The sequence below is a fragment of the Schistocerca americana genome, chromosome 2 (assembly GCF_021461395.2).
Source record: "Schistocerca americana isolate TAMUIC-IGC-003095 chromosome 2, iqSchAmer2.1, whole genome shotgun sequence".
NCBI classification, from domain to species: domain Eukaryota; kingdom Metazoa; phylum Arthropoda; class Insecta; order Orthoptera; family Acrididae; genus Schistocerca; species Schistocerca americana.
In genome coordinates this window covers 811,561,402-811,584,511 of record NC_060120.1, presented here as the reverse complement: position 1 = coordinate 811,584,511, position 23,110 = coordinate 811,561,402, and positions in this window count along the sequence as shown.

Below are 23,110 nucleotides of genomic sequence, written 5' to 3'. Positions count from 1 at the left end.
TAACGGGTGTAGAATTCGTTATGTATAGAATGGTAGGGCAGACAATGTGTTAGTGAACAATTCAGTGACAGGGCTGTTCTTGACAGAATTGACAGCAAACCGCCACCGATAACGATAGTTCAGGTATACATGGTGACGTCGCAAGCTGAAGATGAAGAGACAAAGAAATTATATGAGGATATTGAAAGGGTAATACAGTACATGAAGAGAGATGAAAATGTAACTCATGGCGGACTCGAATACAGTTGTAAGGGAGAGAGTAGAAGAAAGGCTTACAGGAGAATATTGGTTTGGGACAGGGAATGAGAAACACTAACTGAGTTCTGCAATAGATTTCAGCTAGTGATAGCGAATAGACTTTTCTAGAATCACAAAAGGAGGAGGCATACATGGAGAAGAACGGGTGATACGGGAAGATTTCAGTTAGATTACGTCATGGTCAGACAGAGATTCCGAACTCACATACTGGTCTGTAAGGCGTACCCACGAGCAGAAACAGACTCAGATCAGAATGTAGTGGTGACGAAGAGTAGAAGTTCAAAATTAGATGTTCGAGATATTAGTCAGGAAGAATCAATACGCAAAGAAAAGGGATAAAGAAATACTAGTTCTCTAACGCTATAGATACAACAATAAAGAATAGCTCAGTAGGCAGTACAGTTGAAGAGGAATGGACATCTCTAGAAAGGGCAATCACGAAAGTTGGAAAGAAAAACATAGGTACTATGAAGTTAACTGCGAAGAAAGCATCAGTAACAGAAGAAATACTTCAGTTAGTCGATGAAAGAAGGAAGAACAAAAGCGTTCAGTGAAATTCAGGAATACAGAAATACAAGTCGCTGGGGAAGGAAATAAATAGGAAGCGCAGGGAAGCTAAGACGAAATGGTTGCATGAAAAATGTGAGGCAATCGAAAAAGAAATAACTGTCGGAAAGACTGACTCAGCATACAGGAAAGCTAAAAAACAACCTTCGGTGACAAAAAAAAAAAAAAAAAAAAAAGGTGGTAACATTAAGCGTGCAACGGTAATTCCACTCTTAACTGCAGAGAAGAGAGGGGATAGGTAGGAAGAGTATATTGAAGGCATCAACGAGGGGGAAGATGTGCTAAATGTGATAAAACAGGAGTCGATTTAGAATAGGTAGGGGATCCAGTATTAGTATCAGAATTGGAGGAAGTGACAACAAAACGACTATTCACGTTGGTGCGTGGAATGTATGAGTCTGGCAACATACCACCTGACTTTCGGAAAAATATAATACATAAAATTCCGAAGACTGCTACAGCTGACAAGTTCAAGAATTATCACACAGTTAGTTTAAGAGAGCATGGATCCAAGTTGCTGCCAAGAATAATATACAGAAGACTGGAAAAGAAGATTGAGGATGTGCTAGATGACAATCAATTTGGCCTTAGAAAAGGTATAGGCACCAAAGAGGCAATTCTGACGCTGCGGTTGATGACTGAAGCAAGACTAAAGAAAAATCAGGACAAGGTCATGGGGTTTTTTGACCATCAAAAAGCGTTCGACAATGTAAAATGGTGCAATATGTTCGAAATTCTGAGGAAAACAGGGCTAAGCTACAGGGAGAGACGTAACATACAATATGTACAAGAGCCAAGAGGGAATAATAAGAATAATAAGAATGGACGACTAAGGACGCGGTGCTCGGCCTAAAAAGGGTGTAAGACAGAGATGTAGTCTTTCCCCACTACTGTTCAATCTGTACAGGGTGCCCCAAAAGTCTTTCCCTGATTACATAAATTGATAACTCAGGCTAGAAGTAAGATACAAATATGAAACTTGTGTCAAATTGTTTAGAACTATCAAAGTTTTTTCTTTCTGTTTCAGGTTCGGAGTACGTGAGTAGTGGATGAGTTGCAGTGCCCAAGAAGCCATGTTAACCAATCAGGAGAAGGCACAGTGTATCCTGTGGTACCATGAGACATGATCACCAACCACAGTGCAGAGACACTTCCAGACAACATTTGGAAGGAATACACTTGATGTCAAGAACATTAAAGCCTGGTATGAGAGGTCGAAGAACACAGGATCGGTTGCTGACCTTCCGAGGTCTGGTCGACCAAGAACCTCGACAGACAGGGTGGAAGCTGTAAGGCAGTCTTTTCTGCGCAGTCCGAAGAAATCGGTGCGCAGGGCCTCACGTGAATTACAGATGCCAAAAAGCTCTCTCCATGACATTTTACACAAACGTTTATTGTTTCGTTCATACAAAGTGCAAATCGTTCAGGCCTTGTTACCTAATGACAGTACACGTCGATATGACTTTGCGGTCGAAATGCTATCACGTATTGAGGACGATGATGGCTATCTCAGACGAATTGCCTTTTCCGACGAAGCGACCTTTTTTATCAGTGGAGTAGTGAATCGCCATAATGTGCGCATTTGGGATTCACAACCCCCTGGCGAGGTCATGGAGTGCACCAGAGGCAGCCAAAGGTGAATGTCTGGTGCGCGCTATTGCACGATCGAATTATCGGGCCATTCTTCTTCGCTGAGGCTACCATCACATCTGCAGTGTATCTGGACATATTGCAACTGTATGCTGTTCCTCAGCTCCTTCAGTATCACCCTGATGTCTTGTTTTAGCAAGACGGTGCACCGCCGCATTGCGGTTTGGACGTCCGTGCCTATCTCGATATGACCTTTCCTGGGCGATGGATTCGTCGTGATGGGCCAACGCTTTGGCCTCCACGCTCTCCTGACATAACCACATTAGACTTCTTTTTATGGGGTTATGTCATGGACGAGGTCTACCGAACACGTCTACCAGATCTTGAAACCCTGCGGCAACGGATAACCACAGTCGTTGAATCGATCCCTCCAGTGATGTTGGCTAATGTGTGGACGGAAATTGAATATCGCCTAGATGTGCTACGTGCTACCAAGGGTGCTCATGTGGAATTTACTGATGTGTGAAAATAACTTTGATAGTTTGTAAACATAGTACCCGTTGTCTAGGGGGCCCTCTGTAATAAAAAAACTGGGCTAATCGATCAACAACGAACTAAAACGGATGTCTTACGACTTCCGCCCCGAACAGATGAAACGAACAAAATGAGATTAAAAAAAAAGGGTAGCGTCTTTGATTCATAATTAAAACGTCTTCGGTCCCGGGTTCGATCCCCGCCACTGCCTAAATTTTGATAAACAATCAGCATTGGCGGCCGAAGACTTCCGGCATAAGAAGTCAGCCTCATTCTGCCAACGGCCTTGTCAAAGAGGACGGAGGAGAGGATAGAGGTTCAGGGCACTCTCTTGTCCTAGGGGTGGGAAATTGCCTCTAAAGGCTGAAGAATCAGCAATGATCAACGACATGAGGATGCAGAAGGCAATGGAAACCACTGCATTAAAGACACGTAACGTGTATCCACAGGACATGTAGCCTGTAATTGAAGAAGTGCCATGATGATCTCTCCATTGGCAAAAGATTCCGGAATAGTGCCCCATTCGGATCTCCGGGAGGGGACTGCCAAGGGGGAGGTTACCATGAGTAAAAGATTGAATAATCAACGAAAGGATAACGTTCTACGAGTCGGGGCGTTGAAAAAAATGGCTCTGAGCACTATGGGACTCAACTGCTGTGGTCATAAGTCCCCTAGAACTTAGAACTACTTAAACCTAACTAACCTAAGGACATCACACACAGCCATGCCCGAGGCAGGATTCGAACCTGCCACCGTAGCGGTCGTGCGGTTCCAGACTGTAGCGCCTTTAACCGCTCGGCCACTCCGGCCGGCCGGGGCGTTCAATGTCAGAAGCTTGAACGTGGTAGGGAAACTAGAAAATCTGAAAACGGAAATGCAAAGGCTCAATCTAGATATAGTGGGGGTCAGTGAAGTGGAAGGAAGACAAGGATTTCTGGTCAGATGAGTATCGGGTAATATCAACAGCAGTAGAAAATGGTATAACAGGTGTAGGATTCGTTATGAATAAGAAGGTAGGGCAGAGGGTGTGTTACTGTGAACAGTTCAGTGACCAGGTTGCTCTAATCAGAATCGACAGCAGACCAACACCGACAACGATAGTTCAGGTATACATGCCGACGTCGCAAGCTGAAGATGAACAGATAGAGAAAGTGTATGAGGATATTGAAAGGGTAATGCAGTATGTAAAGAGGGACGAAAATCTAATAGTCATGGGCGACTGGAATGCAGTTGTAGGGGAAGGAGTAGAAGAAAAGATTACAGGAGAATATGGGCTTGGGACAAGGAATGAAAGAGGAGAAAGACTAATTGAGTTCTGTAACAAGTTTCAGCTAGTAATAGCGAATACCCTGTTCAAGAATCACAAGAGGAGGAGGTATACTTGGAAAAGGCCGGGAGATACGGGAAGATTTCAATTAGATTACATCATGGTCATACAGAGATTCCGAAATCAGATACTGGATTGTAAGGCGCACGCAGGAGCAGATATAGACTCAGATCACAAAATAGTAGTGATGAAGAGTAGGCTGAAGTTCAAGACATTAGTCAGGAAGAATCAATACGCAAAGAAGTGGGATACGGAAGTACTAAGGAATGACGAGATACGTTTGAAGTTCTCTAACGCTATAGATACAGCAATAAGGAATAGCGCAGTAGGCAGTACAGTTGAAGAGGAATGGACATCTCTAAAATGGGCCATCACAGAGGTTGGGAAGGAAAACATAGGTACAAAGAAGGTAGCTTCGAAGAAACCATGGGTAACAGAAGAAATACTTCAGTTGATTGATGAAAGGAGGAAGTACAAACATGTTCCGGGAAACTCAGGAATACAGAAATACAGGTCGCTGAGGAATGAAATAAATAGGAAGTGCAGGGAAACTAAGACGAAATGGCTGCAGGAAAAATGTGAAGACATCGAAAAGATATGACTGTCGGAAGGACAGACTCAGCATACAGGAAAGTCAAAACAACCTCTGGTGACATTAAAAGCAACGGTGGTAACATTAAGAGTGCAACGGGAATTCCACTGTTAAATGCAGAGGAGAGAGCAGATAGGTGGAAAGAATACATTGAAAGCCTCTATGATGGTGAAGATTTGTCTGATGTGATAGAAGAAGAAACAGGAGTCGATTTAGAAGAGATAGGGGATCCAGTATTAGAATCGGAATTTAAAAGAGCTTTGGAGGACTTACGGTCAAATAAGGCAGAAGGGATAGATAACATTCCATCAGAATTTCTAAAATCATTGGGGGAAGTGGCAACAAAACGACTATTCACGCTGGTGTGTAGAATATATGAGTCCGGCGATATACCATCTGACTTTCGGAAAAGCATCATCCACACAATTCCGAAGACGGCAAGAGCTGACAAGTTCGAGAATTATCGCACAATCAGCTTAACAGCTGATTACATCGAAGCTGCTTATAAGAATAATATACAGAAGAATGGAAAAGAAAATTGAGAATGCGCTAGGTGACGATCAGTTTGGCTTTAGAAAAATTAAAGGGACGAGAGAGGCGATTCTGACGTTACGGCTAATAATGGAAGCAAGACTAAAGAAAAATCAAGACACTTTCATAGGATTTGTCGACCTGGAAAAAGCGTTCGACAATGTAAAATTGTGCAAGCTGTTCGAGATTCTGAAAAAAGTAGGGGTAAGCTATAGGGAGAGACGGGTCATATACAATATGTACAAGAACCAAGAGGGAATAATAAGAGTGGACAATCAAGAACGAAGTGCTCGTATTAAGAAGGGTGTAAGACAAGGCTGTAGCCTCTTCAATCTGTATATCGAGGAAGCAATGATGGAAATAAAAGAAAGGTTCAGGAGTGGAATTAAAATACAAGGTGAAAGGATATCTACGATACGATTCGCTGATGACATTGCTATCCTGAGTGAAAGTGAAGAAGAATTAAATGATTTGCTGAACGGAATGAACAGTCTAATGAGTACACAGTATGGTTTGAGAGTAAATCGGAGAAAGACGAAGGTAATGAGAAGTAGTAGAAATGAGAACAGCGAGAAACTTAACATCAGGATTGATGGTCACGAGGTGAATGAAGTTAAGGAATTCTGCTACCTAGGCAGTAAAATAACCAATGACGGACGGAGCAAGGAGGACATCGAAAGCAGACTCGCTATGGCAAAAAAAGGCATTTCTGGCCATGAGAAGTCTACTAATATCAAATACAGGCCTTAATTTGAGGAAGAAATTTCTGAGGATGTACGTCTGGAGTACAGCATTGTATGGTAGTGAAACATGGACAGTGGGAAAACCGGAACAGAAGAGAATCGAAGCATTTGAGATGTGGTGCTACAGACGAATGTTGAAAATTAGGTGGACTGATAAGATAAGGAATGAAGACGTTCTACGCAGAATCGGAGAGGAAAGGAATATGCGGAAAACACTGATAAGGAGAAGGGACAGGATGATAGGACATCTGATAAGACATGAGGGAATGACTTCCATGGTACTTGAGGGAGCTGTAGAGGGCAAAAACTGTAGAGGAAGACAGAGATTGGAATACGTCAAGCAAATAATTGAGGACGTAGATTGCAAGTGCTACTCTGAGATGAAGAGGTTAGCACAGGAAAGGAATTCGTGGCGGGCCGCATCAAACCAGTCAGTAGACTGATGACCAAAAAAGAAAAGAAACAATTAGACACCAGTTTCATATTTGTATCTTACTTCTAGTCTGAGTTATCAATTTATGTAATCAGGGAAAGACTTTTCGGACACCCTGTACATCGAAGAAGCAATGATGGAAATAAAAGAAAGTTTCAGGAGTTGAATTAAAATTCAAGATGAAAGGACACCAGTAATATAATTCGCTATGACATTACTCTCCTGAAGATGAATAGACTGAGCAATCTAATGAGTACAGAATATGGACTGAGAGTAAATCGAAGAAAGAAGAAAGTAACGAGAAGTAGCAGAAATGAGAACAGCGAGAAACTTAGCATCAGGATTGATGATCACGAAGTTGAGGAAGTTAAGGACTTCTGCTACCTGAGCAGCAAACTAACCAATGGTGGAGTGAGCAAGAAGGGCATAAAAGGCAGACTAGCCCTGGCAAAAAGGGCATTTCTGACCAAGAGAAGTATTCTAGTATCAATCATAAGCCTCAATTTTAGGAATAAATTTCTGAGAATGTACATCTGGAGCACAGCATTACACGATAGTGAAACATGGAATGTGGGAAAACCGAAACAGTAGAGAATCGAAGCATTTTAGATGTGGTATACCGAAAATACTGAAAATTAGGTGGATTGATAAGGTAAGGAACGAGGAGGTTATGAATCGGAGAGGAAAGGGATGTGTGGAAAACACAGACAAGGGGAAGGGACAGGATGATAGGACATCTGTTAAGACATCAGGGAATGACTTCCATGGCACTAGAGGGACCTGTAGATGGCAAAAACTGTAGAGGAAGGCAGAAATTGGAATACATACAGCAAATAATTGGCGACCAAGGTTGTAAGTGCTACTCTGAGATGAAGAGGTTGGCACAAGAGAGGCATTCGTGGCCGGCCGCATCAAACCAATCAGAAGAGTGATCACCCCAAAATAATAATTGTGTACCTCACTAGAAAACACTTGGAAACCGGTAATCACCGCATTCTGAAGGTTCACCAGCAACGCATAACATAGCCAAGAGATGGGGAATGATTTTAATAGTCGTCTACGTTGAACACGAAGAACTCAAGCCATGTAATAAGACCACAGCTTCCGCCTGAATAAAAATAGGTTTAACGTACTGGACGTTGATACACGTGTTTCCCTAGTTATTTTGAACAATGTACTTCTCTAGCGAACATCGTAGACGGATTTGCATGCAATAGACATTTTCAGTGGGTGAAACAACACATAAACTGGACAGTAGCTTGGTGGAGGCCTGTAGTGAGGTTCCACCGGTTGCGATTTTGCCCTTTTTCATTCGATACGACGGGCGTATCAACGGCCGCATGAGGCATTTAATCGGTAGCGTGTGGAGCGCACAGTGTAGGCCGGAGATGGCTCGACGACGTCTTGGGACGTTTTTCGCACTATGACTTTACCCCATTGGTTTAAGTTTTCGTGAAAACGAGCAAGACGTTCACTGGTTTTTCAACATTCTCGGTGGCAAAGTATTGCTCTTTCTTCCACTCCTTCGTGATGAGCGTGCTCTGGACACTTCTGTCTTCCGAGGTGACAAGAGCCGAGTTCGCAGGGCTGCTTAAGTTGCTGGTTTGACGAACACTGAGGCTCCCTATTACAGTTTGGCTACCTCATCAACCAATCTCAAACCCAAAGAGAGTGACAAGGATTATGTGGATCAATGGGCGAAACATAGCAATCAACGTCACCGTAATTTGTTAACTCTTTTGGCTCCTCGATGAAGGGAACCAGTTGTAAGTGGCACAACTGAAGAAACATGTGGACACTCTTACTCGGTGAGATGATATTATTAGCAAGCCTAGATGCAGAGTGATATGATACAGCGAGATGTCTCCACGGGCTTACTAAGTCTTGACGGGTGAGCTTAATTTATTGATTTTTCTTTCTCTAACGACTATCAAATTTCGATAATGAAATATTTTCAGCATCTGGTTCAACGCCGTTCCAAGTAGTCATTTTGAAATTCATTTTAATAAAAATATCCTCACCATCGACGGTAACGCTATGCGCTCTGCATATAACTGTACTTGTATTACAGCTACGGCAAGTATTGTACAGTTTTCTGCAGGAATCCCAACAGGCAGGAAGAAGAAGCAGTCAGTCGCATGACACTGCGGGGAGACCACAGCAATGCGCTTTCCAGAATCGACGTGGCTTTCCACCCACAATTACAGGCTCCATTACGATGAGCAGCAACGGGTGCAGTTATTGCGTGTCTAAGACACGGAAATTGAGACGTGCACACCTGCGGAGACCCACAGCGCCATCTTCCGACACCAGAGATGATCTGCTTCTCCTTCTCCCTTGCTTGTGTACCGTTTATTAACTGTCGTCACCACTTTTATATCTATTCTCTTGCTAGCTTCAACAATGAAATGTCATAAAATATTATAGCATATTTCAGTCATAGATAAAGCGACTGATTTCAGGCTATGAGAACTTGGGTAGCAAATGTCTTCGGTGCATGCTATTCCAGTGCTCATTAAACCCCATTCAAATTAGGAAATGATGTAGGTGATTCGGGAAGTGTTTCAGTCACTCACCTTTTAACTAATCTGTTTCGACTCTTGACGACAAGACTTCATCTTTCCATTATGACGGTGTTATTTTACAGGGAGCACAGCGGATTTGCTTTCTGATTGTACCAGAGCCGACGAGATAGTACTAACATCGTTTGTTCTTGTCCATGCAGCATCCTCCGTAACAGGTACAGCAGAGGTCACCAGCAAACATCTTAATTAAGATACACACACACACACACACACACACACACACACATGCACACGCACGCACACACACTCCAGACTGTTGCGAGTATTTTGTGAGTATTTCCAGATGAAATACTAAGAATATCAAAAGTATAAAACCTATCATCTTATTTTAGAGTGCTGCCCGATTTGTTTAATGTTTCGACAGTAATATCTTCTAGGCTTGGAGCATTTAGTTCTCAACGTTAATAAGACCCAGAACAAATTTTCACTTTGCAGCGGAGTTTATGCTGATTTGAAAGTTCCTGACTAATTATAACTTTATTCCTGATCGGGACTTGGACCTCGGACCTTTGATTTTCACGGGGAAGTGCTTTACCAACTGGGCTATCCAAGCACGACGTGCACACTTTTAATGTGTCAGCATTTTTCATAAATAAGATCACTTTTCTACCTGTCTACTCATGATACTTATTCGTCGTCCATCTGTCCACGCCTTCAAAAGACAGGGGTCATCAAGATTAGATCTTAATGGAGCGTACCAAGAAAATATGAATTCTGGCGTCGCTAAACAGTTAACATTTCTCTCTCCCTCTCTCTCTATTTTTTTTTTTTTTTTGATGATAGTAGGGAGTGGATTAACGATCTAGTACAAGCCTAGAGCAGGAGCCAACCTACCAATTAACTTAATCTGTTTGGCAAATCATGGCTCGAGGGAGATTTAAAACCCGCTCCTTCCGAATTAATTCCGCAATCACAGTACCACATCCCTCACTACAATTTAGAGATGTACTGAAGCGGTGTCGTGCCGTAAGTTTTCCATCGCAATCGATAGTAACAACCTTGGGTTCCCAGTGAAGCGATGGGTGCAGCTAACAAGTAAGCACAGTGGTAGTACACGAGCTACACAGGTTCGGTTCGGAGCAAAAGAGCTGCAGCGAACCGACTACCGATCGGGGTGGTAGAGTCTAGGTAAACATTTACAAAGTGAATGAGGAATGAAATATTACCAAAACAGAAGGACGATTAGGATATAAGCTGGCGTCGGCGACGAGTTCGGTAAAGACTGTGTGCGGACTAAGTTTAGGGTAAGTTCCTATGGGACCAAACTGCTGAAGTCATCGGTCCCTAGGCTTACACTCTATTTAATCTAACTTAAACTAACTTACGCTGAGGACAACACACTTACACCCGTGCCCGAGGGAGGACTCGAATCTCTGACGGGGGGAGCCGGGCGAATCATGGTAAGGTACCATCAGATCACGCGGCTACCCCACGCCGCAAGTTTAGGGAAGGATGAGAAAGGCTACGAGACACATAGTTTCGAAAGAGCCATCCTGGCAGTTCCTAAACAACGGCAGGACACTTATTTATGGAAACAGAATTTACTGGAGGTTTACTGAATGTCAAGAGAAACATTTAAAAACATTTATTTGGCATCAGTAGCCCAAACAACAAACAAATATTGCTGCACAGCTATACCGCGTTCTATTGTATTAATTAAATTTTAGAAAAGAGATTAATTCTCGAAAATATTGTCTACACGGGTAAATTCTCTTTTCAATTTTACGTAGTACATCAATTAATAAAAATTACAACATCAAAAACTAAAAACTTCATATGCTGTTAACTGTCTTACCAGGCTTTTAAACATCACATTGAGCTTTGAACAACTACGCTCTAAACACACTGCCGGCCGGTGTGGCCGCGCGGTTTTAGGCGCTTCAGTCTGGAACCGCGTGACCGCTACGGTCGCAGGTTAGAATCCTGCCTCGGGCATGGATGTGTGTGATGTCCTTAGGTTAGTTAGGTTTAAGTAGTTCTAAGTTCTAGTGGACTGATGACCACAGATGTTAAGTCCCATAGTGCTCAGAGCCATTTGAACCATCAAAACACACTAGTTTTACAATAAAGAAGAAAATTGATAAATATTTCTCGTGATTAGCAATCCTATATACTTATTTAAAGCCAACGGGATGCCGCAGTGGTAACACACGTTCTTCATCTCACGGAACTTAAGCACTGTCGGGTTGGGCTAGCACTTGGATGAGTGACCATCCGAACGCTGTTGGCAAGCGAGGTGCACTCAGCTCTTGTGGCCCAAAGTAAGGAGCTACGTGATTGTGGAATAGCGGCTCCCATCTCGTAAACTGACAGAGCGGTGTGCTACCACATGCCCCTCCGCATTCACATCTAGTGACGTCTGTAGACTGAGGACGACACAGCGGCCGGTCGGTACTGTTGAGCCTTCATAGCTTGTTCCGGCGAAGTTTAGTTTAGTTTTGTTTCTATATACCCATTTGAAACAACCATACAAAATATACACCCAGCCTTTAATTTAAACCTGATAATGAAAAGTGATTTACTTCTTAAGCACTACCCACTCCTTTTATCAGTCTGTTTCTCGAAACTTCAGTCGCCCATCTTTCTCTCTGACTTTACATGAACAAGACAATAAAACTGAACGTAGTTCGTAAAATCACCAGTCATCAGCTATAATAAGGCAAAAGTCGTAAGTCCTTGACAATCAGATTTTATCATAACATGTAAGCTTTCACGGCCGGCGTCTTCATTAATTAAAATGCATAGAGAAGCAATAGAGATTTACAAGCAAGAAAATAATTTTAATAAAAAAGAAGGACGATTAAAACTAGACAAGATATGGCGGTCGACTTTGTACAAACGAAGTGACAATCGATTACCTGTAATCGAGAGAGATGGCACTAGCCAGAGATAGTTTTAAAGTCGAAGCACGTGAAGAGTGGTGGCGCCATCTAAGCGCTCTATATAAGCGGGACCTCCAGCGCCTAGCAGCCAGTCGCCGACTAACCTCAGAAGATGTTGCCCGCAGTAGGCAACGAAACGTCAGGAAGGAGAAGAAGTTTTACATATGAACCACGACAATTCAGCCCTGAAGTTTTAATTAATGAATCAGATTTTACCTGTATTGAAGAGAACTGTAATAAATACACTTTATATATGTTCGCTAGCACGATCAGTTGTCAAAAACGTTGCTTGACTGGTTATTAAATCTGCCGATTCCGAGGATTCAAGCACCGTCTGTATTACCTTGCTGATGCCTTACAAACCCACGCACAGTGGTATCGAATAGTTGAGAAGCAACTAACGGATACAGTTTCCGTCCCCGTGCTGTCCACCTCGCCACCAGCTGATCAGTGGACCGCTCTCCTTGCTGTTTCGAGTCGGTGCCCAGCCGTACCGTACTGCTCGGCTCGGTGTGCCCTATCTTGGTGCCTACAGTTACTTGTGCTCACCGCTGTGTTGTCAACACCGATCTCCAGCTAAACTCCCTCTCTCTGCTCACTCTCTACAACACTGAGGTATCGATCATATAGACCAGCTGCTTAGCTTGTGACTCTGAAACGCAGCCGACAAATTGTGACACGACCTCGACCTAGCAAGGTCTATACTCAGTTACAGCTCACTTCCGTCAGTAATGTCCGCCTGGTTTGCTGGGTGGTAACGTGCTCGCCTCTGCTTCAAGCGGGCCCGGGTTCGATTCCCGGCCGGGTTGGAGAATTTTCTCCACTCGGGGACTGGGTGTTGTGTTGTACTCATCATCATTTCATCCTCATCTCCGGCGCGCAAATCGCCCAACGTGTCGTCGAATGACATAAGACTTGCGCTTGGCGGCCGAACTTCCCTGAATAGGGGTCTCCCGGCCTACGATGCTATTCGCTCATTTCATTTTTTTTCCTTTAGCAATGATGGTAATCACCTAAACCCAGATACGAACCTTAACAGACTGTCACTTTGCTCTGTGTTAAAGATGCAGCCAAGCAATTACAAGCCACGATCGGAGCGTTAACAGAGAAGGTTCGAGGCATATACGAGGAGCAACGATAAAGGTTAAGTTATCACCTCAAACAAAACAAAAAAAAAAAAAATGGTACCGCGGCCATGACACTTGCTAATAGTACTTCCCTACAGAGACTCACAGGGAGCATCCGTACACATGTTAATGTACATTAATGTGGGTGTCTACACCCTTCGAATTTACGACGTTTTGAAATCTAATGGGGAAAATTTCGTGAGATATCCGGGGTACTGAGTGGAAACGGCAGCCTGTTATTCGACAAGAGCCGAAACCGGAGAAGGCACTTACACTGGACGCTTCGGTCTGGAGCTGACGTTCTAAAGAATCCAAAAAATGTTCCACCGTGCTCAGGTTGGGACTTCGGGTTCAGTCCATTTCACGAATGTTATTGTACAGAAACCATTGTCTCATAGATGCAGCTTTATGATAGGGTGCATTTCCGTGTTGTCGTTTTCTGTTCCTTTATTGTACGCTTTCACACAGTGCTCTATAAAGTGTTCATGTGCTTCCACATTTAAGTGCAAGAAGGGGACCGCATCCTAACCACGAAAATAACACTCATATCGTAACACCAACTCCTATGTAATTCACTGTTGGCACTAAACATGATGGCAGGTGTCATTCTTCAGCAATACACCAAACCCTAACGCATCCATCGGATTGCCATAGGTATAGCGTAATTTATCACTCTACATCATTCGTTGCCAGTCAGTTACGGTCGACTGGCGTAGCCCTTTATACCACCCCTAGCGTCACCTCGCACTGACGACAGAAATGTGTGACTTATTGAGGGCTTCTCGACCATTATACGCCATTCTTTTTACCTGACTACTCAAATTCTTGTGCCAGCTGGACTTTTGATAGTACTTTTTAATGCTCAAGTCATTCCTTTCGCTGAATTCACGTGATTTTTTACGACCACCCTCCACAATACTCGACGATTCCTATCCATCAGTACCCGAGGTGTGCCTCGTGTGATTTAGCTGTTCCACTTCACAGTCACATCATCAACAGTGGACTTGCTGAAATATCTCTTACGGACCTGTTTCTCAGGTGACATCCAATAAATAGTGCACGTTCGAAGTGAAGGGTTTCTCCTGGATGATCCGTTCTGCCTGTGACTGCTTCTCTACTGAGAACACAACACATCCCGTTCACGTTTATAAGGGTTGGCCACTCTTGACATCTAATGGTCAGCTCCACATTATGTAGGGTGTCTGGATATTTTTGATGTATTAGTGTAATTATTCTTCAATGTGACACTTTTTCCCCTATGATAGACGACTTGGCGGTCACCCTGGTTGTAAAAGTCTGCACTTCCGTCGTTCGTGAAACGTTCCACCTCGAAAATCACCTTGTCGGCTGCCTGGACGTGCCTGCCACGCAACAGTTTATTCAACCAATGAAAGAGAATTCACTGAGTGCCACGTCATGGGCGAGGTAAAATTTGTTAGTCTAAAGAACTAAATTTCATGACTGTGGTCTGTACAGAATGAACTGAGGAGTTTTCGTCGTCGACTTCTCGAGACGTTTCATCACGACTCTTCCTCCTAGCTACACTACTGGCCATTAAAATTGCTACACCACGAAGATGAGGTGCTACAGACGCGAAATTTAACCGACAGGAAGAAGATGCTGTGATATGCAAATGATTAGCTTTTCAGAGTAATCACACAAGGTTAGCGCCGGTGGCGACACCTACAACGTCCTAACATGAGGAAAGTTTCCAACCGATTTCTCATACACAAACAGCAGTTGCCGGCGTTGTCTGGTGAAACGTTGTTGTGATGCCTCGTGTAAGGAGGAGAAATGCGTACCATCACCTTCCCGACTTTAATAAAGGTCGGATTGTAGCCTATCGCGATTGATGTTTATCGTATCGCGACATTGCTGCTCGCGTTGGTCGAGATCCAATGACTGCTAGCAGAATATGGAATCGATGGGTTCAGGAGGGTAATACGGAGCGCCGTGCTGGATCCCAACGGCCTCGTATCACTAGCAGTCGAGATGACAGGCATATTATCCATATGGCTGTAATGGATGGTGCAGTCACGTCTCGATCCCTGAATTAACACACGGGTACGTTTGCAAGACAACAACGATCTGCACGAACAGTTCGACGACGTTTGCAGCAGTGTGGACCATCAGCTCGGAGACCATGGCTGCGGTTACCCTTGACGCTGCATCACAGACAGGAGCGCCTGTAATGGTGTACTCAACGACGAAACTGGCTGCACGAATGGCAAAACGTAATGGTCGCATCCGTGTTTGGCGACATCGCGGCAAACGCATATTGGAAGCGTGATTTCGTCATCGCCATACTGGCGTATCACCCAGCGTGAATATATGGGGTGCCATTGGTTACACGTCTCACTCACATCTTGTTCGCATTGACGGCACTTTGAACAGTGGACGTTACATTTTAGATGTGTTACGACCCGTGGCTCTACCCTTCATCCGATCCCTGCAAAAATCTACATTTCAGCAGGATAATGCACGACCGCATATTGCAGGTCCTGTACGGGCATTTCTGGATACAGAAAATGTTCGACTGTTGCCATGGCCAGCAAATTCTCCAGATCTCTCACCAAATGAAAACGTCTGGTCAATGGCGGCCGAGCAACTGGCTCGTCTAAATACACCAGTCACTACTCTTGATGAACTGTGGTATCGTGTTCAAGCTGCATGGGCAGCTGTACCCGTACACGCCATCCCAGCTCTGTTTGACTCAATGCCCAGGCGTATCAAGGCCGTTATTACGGCCAGAGGTGGTTGTTCTGGGTACTGATTTCTCAGGATCTATGCACCCAAATTGCAAGAAATTGTAATCACTTATCAGTTCTAGTATAATATAACTGTCCGTTTATCATCTGCATTTCTTCTTGGTGTAGCAATTTTAATGGCCAGCAGTGTATATCAGGAAATTTCGCTTGGGTTCTCCCCCTAACGGTGTTCCCCTTACGAGCAGAATCTGTTTCCACAATGCCATGGAAGTCTCTCTGTGCACTCTGCACTCTGCACTGTTGGTCTTCACATTTCTGGCGATGGTGAATTCACATGTATCCAGTTCTGCTGTACTCGTTTGTCTCGAAATTTTAGAGACACACGCAGCACTCGTCCTTGGTGATCATGAGGTTGACGAAATCATCAGCATAGACCTGACAGACTTTGCAAGAAGTCGCTGCTGCCTACGCACGGTGGGCTTGAAGGGTGTGAGCAGTCTCGCAACACAGTCGGTGACCGATCTTTACCACGTTCAAAATTTTGTACAAGATCTTCAGAGAGATACGGCGTTCAGACATTCAGTTTACTTTGGTCACACTGCAAACATCTGCTCCGCATAACTACTGTACCAAACACAGTGAGGTGAGAGAAGTCATGGGATAGCGATATGCGTATTTGCAAATAGCGGTAGTAGTGCGCGCACAAGCTATAAAAGGGCAGTGCATTACCGGAGCTGTCATTTGTACTCAGGTGATTCATGTGAAAAAGTGTCTGACGTGATTAAGGCCGCGTGACTGGGATTAACAGACTCTGAACGCCAATTGGTAGTTGGAGATAGACGCTGGATACGTTAAGTTTCTGAAATCGTTAGAGAGTTCAGTATTCCAAGATGCATCGTGTCAAGAGTATGCTGAGAATTTCAAATTTCAGGCATTACCTCTCAGCACGTACAGCGCAACGGCCGACAGCTTTCACTTAACGACCGAGGGCAGCGGCTGTAGCGTAGAGTTGTTAGTGCTAACGGGCAAGCAACACAGCTTGAACTAACAGTAGTAATCAATATGAGAGTTCGTCCGCAGCTCGTGGTCGTGCGGTAGCGTTCTCGCTTCCCGCGCCCGGGTTCCCGGGTTCGATTCCCGGCGGGGTCAGGGATTTTCTCTGCCTAGTGATGACTGGATGTTGTGTGATGTCCTTAGGTTAGTTAGGTTTAAGTAGTTCTAAGTTCTAGGGGACTGACGACCACAGATATTAAGTCCCATAGTGCTCAGAGCCAATACGAGAGTTCGGTGAACGCACCCGTACAGACAGTGCGGCGGAATTTGGCGTTTGTGGGCTATGGCATCAGACGACCTATGCGAGTGCCTAGCTAACAGCACTGCATCGCCAGTAGCGCGTTTCTTGGTCTCTTGACCATATTGGCTGGGTCCTTGAGGACTGGCAAATCGTGGCCTCATCGCATGAGTCTCGATTTTGGGTGATAAGAGCTGATGGTAGGGTTCGAGTGTGACGCAGACCCCACGAAGCCACGGACCCATGCTGTCAACAAGGCATTATGAGAGCTGGTGGTGGTCCCATAATGGTGTGGGCTGTGTTTATATGGAACTGACTGGGTCCTCTGGTCCAACTGAACCGATCATTGAGTGGAAATGGTTACATTCGGTTACGTGGAGACCATTCACAGCCATTAATGTACTTCATGTTCCCAAACAACGACGAATTTTTCTGCATGTCACCAGGCCACAATTGTTCGCGACTGGTTTGAAGAACATTCTGGACAATTCGAGCGAATGACTAGGCCCGACGTGGGACATAATCGAGAGGTCAGTTCCTGCACCACCAACCCTTTCGCAATTACGGACGGCTGTAACTATAGGATGGCTCAATATTTCTTCAGGCTTCCAGCGCCTTGAGTCCATGACACGCCAAGTTACTGCTTTACGCTTGGCAATGTTACTAAGAGATATCCCACTTCTTTTGTCACCTCAATGTAACGGTGCACTATGACCAAACACCAACTTGGCATGGGCTGCTGCATCGTTCTATCCCTTGAAAAGCAGAAAACACACTACTGTACGGTACTATCAATGGGTTAGACCATTTCTCTTAGCTCCTCTATCAGCGTGGTACGTTATTGTGACGCGGGAATTTAATCGTGTGCCAGGCCAGCAGACATGTCCTTGCAAACATAAAATTAGTGACGTAACCTTATTTTCCTGAGGTTATAATTAAAACTCGTTGGCTGCCCTCATACATTTATCTGAGAGTGGATTACAGGTGGCTACAGTCGCAAACACTGCAGTCAGCGACGGAGAGCCGAGGCAGGAATCTTGTTGTGCCCAGCTCGCCACAGGACGCTGCCTACAGCACCAACACCCGCACTGCACGATCTGTGCGAGAGTGAGTAAGGCTTCTACTGGCCGTCTTGCAGCGTCTGTGCTATCTCGTCAGTTGATACTGCTGGCTGGGTGTTAAAGATAAAAACCAACAGTCGTTTTTCGACATTAAAAGGGTTGTTTTAAAGATCTGTATGACTTGAGTCAAACCTTGTATTCACGTTCCCTAATTTTAAACTTTTAAAAAACTGAGTAACACCAGTTTCAGAAATATTTTCTGGTTCAAATGGTTCAAATGACTCTAAGCACTATGGGACTTAATATTTGAGGTCATCAGTCCCCTAGACTTAGAACTACTTCAACCTAAGTAACCTAAGGAAATCACACACATCCATGCTCGAGGCAGGATTCGAACCTGCGACAGTAACAGCAGCGCGGTTCCGGACTGAAGCGCCTAGTACCGCTCGGCCATCACAGCCGGTGATATTTTCTTCATAGAACGAGTATTGCCGAGTCAGAACACATATTTATTACTGTCTGTTCGTTAAATGTGGGTGGAAACAGTGCTGTACATAAGCGAAACACGGATCTACATCTACATCTACATCTACATCCATACTCCGCAAGCCACCCGACGGTGTGTGGCGGAAGATACCTTGAGTACCTCTGTCGGTTCTCCCTTCTATTCCAGTCTCGTTCGTGGAAAGGTGGATTGTCGGTATGCCTCTATGTCGGCTCCAATCTCTCTGATTTTATCCTTATGGTCTCTTCGCAAAATATACGTAGGAGGGAGCAATATACTGCTTGACTCCTCGGTGAAGGTATGTTCTCGAAACTTCAAAAGTCCGTACCGAGCTACTGAGCGTCTCTCCTGCAGAGTCTTCCACTGGAGTTTATCTATCATCTCCGTAACGCTTTCGCGATTACTAAATGATCCTGTAACGAAGCGCGCTGCTCTCCGTTGGATCTTCTCTATCTCTTCTATCAACTCTATCTGGTACGGATGCTAAGAAAAGCATATGAGAAGACGCAACTAATTGAAAAGTGATGATACAGAACGATGTTAAGAATTAAATGGGCAGACAAAGTGTGGAACGAAGAGGAAAGAGTTTTATGACAAGAAGTACCACGTGTCAGAATCACAGTGCTGGAAGCAGCACCAAATGTGTAGTGGTAGACACATTTTAGATCGTTAAAGAGACTAAGATTGTATCGAGAGACGAAGAGGTTGGAATCTGAAAGTAAAGAAGTGATTGCATAGAATCAAAGACTGATGACTCAAAAAATTAAAAAAAAACACATATCGATAAAAGAGGAAACAGCATGTAACCAATCTGTAGAATGAGACTGTAAGCGAAGGAAAGCAATACAGAAATAAACCCAGTTTTCACCTTATGTAACACTTCCGGTGGCGAGTAATTTTCTAATAAACCAGCAGGCAACCCAGTGCCTCCCTAAACATTATTTACGCCCATATATTTGATAGGAAAAGGAAAGAAATGAGAGTGTAGTTTAAACTCAGACTTATTTGAATGTTATTTTTAGTACAGCCTCATCGTGCGAATTATAAAGTAAAGTGTTTTGCGAATTTATTGTGGTAACTCCAAATTTGATTATATACAATATAGTTACTTGCCGTTCCAGGAGCAAGAAGAAATTAGTTCATGGCTGAGTTCACTCCAGTGAAAGCCACATCTTCTTGTGGAAAAAACGTGACGATCTCAGATCCACGCCACAGTACCTCATACTGCCAGTTCCACCTCTAGGGCTTAAATTTTAACAGCGTAGAAACCCGGGGCACTGTGAATTCGTCACTAATATCGTTCGTTGTTGTTTTTACAACATGAACTCGGTAAATACCTATATACTGAACCAATTTTATGAAGGCGCTATTTATGAAGGGCGCCTGATGTAGCTATAAGCCACGAAAAGTGCCTTAATAAAACTGGTTGAAGATATAATTAGTTGTGGATTTTCTGCAATAAAACGTAATGCCACAACTGCGGATTCGCCGACCATAGAGTCATTTACTTTCGCTGTTGGTTATTTTTTAAATTTCCTCCTCTTCGCCGTGTCCCCCGTCTCTAAGGGTGCGGTGGTTGTCCTCTCCTAACAGTATTACTCGCCAGATAGTAAGTTATATAATTATTAGCCAAGTTTTGATGAAGCTAATCCAAACGTTAATGGCACCTCTTCCTTTGATGATTCCCATTCCTAGGGGTTAAATGCCACCTGAACTGGTACCCATTGCAATAGTGAATTAGGCCCAAGTATACAGGGTGTTACAAAAAGGTACGGCCAAACTTTAAGGAAACACTCCTCACACACAAAGAAAGAAAATATGTTATGAGGACATGTGTCCGGAAACGCTTACTTTCCATGTTAGAGCTCATTTTATTACTTCTCTTCAAATCACATTAATCATGGAATGGAAACACACAGCAACAGAATGTACCAGCGTGTCTTCAAACACTTTGTTACAGGAAATGTTCAAAATGTCCTCCGCTAGCGAGGATAAATGCATCCACCCTCCGTCGCATGGAATCCCTGATGCACTGATGCAGCCCTGGAGAATGGCGTATTGTATCACAGTCGTCCATAATACGAGCACGAAGAGTCTCTACATTTGGTACTGGGCTTGCGAAGACAAGAGCTTTCAAATGCTCCCATAAATGAAAATCAAGAGGGTGTGGCCAGGAGAGCGTGGAGGCCATGGAATTGGTCAGCCTCTACCAATCCATCGGTCACCGAATCTGTTGTTGAGAAGCGTACGAACACTTGGACTGAAATGTGCAGGAGCTCCATCGTGCATGAACCACATGTTGTGTTGTCCTTGTAAAGGCACATGTTCCAGCAGCACAGGTAGAGTATCCCGTATGAAATCATGATAACGTGCTCCATTGAGCGTAGGTGGAAGAACATGGGGCCCAACCAAGACATCACCAACAATGCCTGCCCAAACGTTTACAGAAAATCTGTGTTGATGACGTGACTGCAAAACTGCGTGCGGATTCTCGTCAGCCCACACATGTTGATCGCGAAAATTTACAATTTGATCACGTTGGAATGAAGCCTCATCCGTAAAGAGAACATTTGCACTGAAATGAGGATTGACACATTGTTGGATGAACCATTCGCAGATGTGTACCCGTGGAGGCCAATCAGCTGCTGATAGTGCCTGCACACGTTGTACATGGTACGGAAACAACTGGTTCTCCCGTAGCACTCTCCATACAGTGACGTGGTCAACGTTACCTTGTACAGCAGCAACTTCTCTGACGCTGACATTAGGGTTATCGTCAACTGCACGAAGAATTTCCTCGTCCATTGCAGGTGTCCTCGTCGTTCTAGGTCTTCCCCAGTCGCGAGTCATCTGCTGGAATGTTCTGTGCTCCCTAAGACGCCGATCAATTGCTTCCAACGTCTTCCTGTCGGGACTCCTTCGTTTTGGAAATCTGTCTCAATACAAACGTATCGCGTCACGGCTATTGCCCCGTGCTAATCCATACATCAAATAGGCATCTGCCAACTCCGCATTTGTAAGCATTGCACTGACTGCAAAACCACGTTCGTGATGAACACTAACCTGTTGATGCTACGTACTGATGTGCTTCATGCTAGTGCTGTAGAGCAATGAGTCGCACGTTAACACAAGCACCGAAGTCAACATTACCTTCCTACAATTGGGCCAACTGGCGGTGAATCGAGGAAGTACAGTACATACTGAGAAACTAAAATGAGCTCTAACATGGAAATTAAGCTTTTCCGGACACATGTCCACATAACATCTTTTCTTTATTTGTGTGTGAGGAATGTTTCCTGAAAGTTTGGCCGTACCTTTTTGTAACACTCTGTATACCAAGTTTCATTACCATTCGTTGAAGCGTTGAACCTCGTTCCAAAACACACACACACACACACACACACACACACACACACACACACACTTACTGAAAACTCTCCAACTGCCAATGTGGATGCCGATCATTCAATATATTCCTTTACTTTCATCAGGCTCTGGAGATGCCCTGCAGAGTTACTCATTTGTCTTGTTTCTCCTATCGTTGTGTCACTTTTTAACTAACAGATACGGAGAAATTACGCAGTGCAGATGTAAATTCACACAGAACCAAGTTAGTATTCTTCCGAATATTATTTATTTCCAGTTTTTATTGAGCTTATAATACACCGTATACAACCAACATCTTGAGTGAAGTCAAAGTATATACCAGGAATATATTAAAAATAGAAGAAAATGATAATAAAATAATAAACAACAAAAAATCGACAAAGTAAAACTTTGCCAGGGAGTGGCAGCGGAAGTTGCACCGCGCTACAGAGCAATGGCGGCACCGCAAGCAGACTTTTCCAGCGGATCGCGCTTAGATTAAACTGTAGCGCGATCCTCCAGGCGCGTCTTGCAGCGGCTAAGCCCCGTTCAAGGTCACCCGCCTTGCGCGGCATAGTCAGGCCTACCAACACAGCCATGCTATAACACCCACCCACCTCCCCAGAACTCCCGCACCCATCAGATCATTAAAAATAATGTATATATAGGAAATTAATTTATAATTAATCAATTTTTAATTTTAAAAAATCTCACGGGATAGATAAGGATGCTTTGCAACTTTAAGTGAAATAATAAAACTGATGTTAATCTAAAACTATAAACAATTATAAATAAACAAATTTATATTAGAACGGGATCATCAATAGGAAACAAGAGAGCATCCCAGAGTGCCCCAGAGAGCATCCCAGAGTGCCCCTGAGACCTAAAACACCAAGAAGAATCGCTTCTCGGCTTTTGACAAGATCAATGTGTAGTATTCTGTTGTAAATCATAAAATAAAGAAATAACCCACCCACCGGCGCACTACGTCACACTGGTAAGCTTATCAG